The sequence below is a fragment of the Amphimedon queenslandica genome, unplaced genomic scaffold, assembly GCF_000090795.2.
Source record: "Amphimedon queenslandica unplaced genomic scaffold, v1.1 AMPQUscaffold_10425, whole genome shotgun sequence".
Taxonomy (NCBI): Eukaryota; Metazoa; Porifera; class Demospongiae; order Haplosclerida; family Niphatidae; genus Amphimedon; species Amphimedon queenslandica.
Window position 1 is genome coordinate 1 of NW_003549307.1, and position 2,055 is coordinate 2,055.

The following is a 2,055-nucleotide window of genomic DNA, read 5'->3' on the forward strand; positions in this document are numbered from 1 at the left end:
AAGGGCTTAATGCTGAAATTTAAAAAATTATAACGCAGCATCCGATAATAAACCATGCACTCTTCTCATAATACCAGAACCAAGCATAATTCAATGGAGAGATCAAAATAGGTCAGAATCATGGGAACCTTTAGCAGTAGCTCTTGCTGAAATTGGGTTTAAAGATCTAGCACACAAAGTCAAAAAAAATTTAATCCACCTTCTGTACTTAAATCAGAACCTGAAGATAAAGATGACTGTAAGGGAGTTTATTGTAATCTCTGTAAAAAATACCATCTTAAACCTGAAGACATTCAACAAGAAGTACCAAGTAAGTTGTGCTTCACATTGTTAAATAATGCTATATACTTCATAGACATTGACTCTCCTCCTGATATGGTTGATCTTATTAACTTGGTAGCAGCGAAGATTCCAGACAAGTTTTATCAATTTGGAACAGCAGTTCGTTTGAATGATGGATTCTTAAATAGTCTCTATGACACTTATCATAATCCCATGGATAGATTTATTGCTGTTTTCAATAGGTGGAAAGGACAATGATCCTAACACATACATGTGGAGTACTGTTATAACAATACTTCAGTCTGATGCTATTGGAGCTCATGCATTAGCTCAAGGCGTTATTGAGCATCTAAAGCAGAAGTGACAGTCTATGCTTTGAGTTAATTTAATTTTGGAGATTGTGAATTTTTATTACAAATAACACTACTAATATAGTTTGCTGACACTAATATTCTTTATTTGCATGTAAGTAGTTTTTGTAAATTTTTCACACTTGGGTGAAACTAAAATTTGACCAACGCCCACACACAAGACAAAATTTTATAAAAGATTCAAAGATTTAGTGGATATGCAATGTTACAGCACTACGATAAATGAAAATGTAATATATTATGCTTATTTTTTCATAATTACAGTATAATCAATTATTGTGTTTGATCTTGAAACATTGTTTAACTGATAAGCAGTACCTAGTAATAAGGAATAATATTAATGACAACAGATGGTACACGTAATAATCATTATTTACCAGGAGGAATGAGGACATACTCATCAGTACCCACTTCTACTTCTTGGTCTTCCAATACCGCTAAAACTTTTCCTTTCAGAACACGAAACACCTAAAAGGGTAGCATTCTAAAATTCATACAATATGAAGCACTTTAATGCTGGAATTAAAAAATAGTATCTTTAGGCAGTGTCCCATAATAAACCATGCACTCTTCTCATAATACCAGAACCAAACCTACATGTAACTTTAACGATAGGAAAAGCCAAAAATGCACATATAAATTTGTACAGTGTACATGCATATATGTATGCAAGCACATGTACCGTATAGCGGGTATATTTGATCTGGAAAAATGTTCGTTCTAAGCAGGATTAGAAATTTTCGTTTGTTTTATTTTCGTTCTGAGCAGCCATTTTGCACACGTGGCATTGAGGAAACGCCCTTTTCGTTTGGAAAATGTTCGTTCCACAAGGAATGAGAACGAAAAGAAGGAAATTAAACTCGAATGAAATATACCCGCTATACGGTACTTAATTCTTAATTGTAGTCTTCTTATTGACGCTATTACATGTACATGTACTGCTTGATTGCCTACATACATGTTCATGTACATAGACTCTTACCATTTCACAGTTCCCATTCTGTGCCATCGGCTTCTCTGATCCTTTCTTTAGCTCCATCTCTCCTTTTTGATAGTCGTCTGTTCCCATCACTCTATTAATGATCAAATCATCTCCAGGTTGTAGATCCATTCCATCTACATTACACAGTTGCCCATGAGACAGTGGAAACACTACAACACAGAGCACATGATAATACTATAATCACATTTTATGGGGATTTGAAGAAATAAGGACTAGCATACATGTACATGTACATGTGATTCCCCAAAGGATTGCTAATACATGTACCGTAAATCTTCTAAAAATTCGGCAAATTAAATTCACCTTAAAGTCAGTAATATTGAAAAATTAGAGGTTAAAAATGTTCTTTTACTTTTAAATAATTTTTATTGACTAAATTGGAGGGAGGGTCATTCCAAA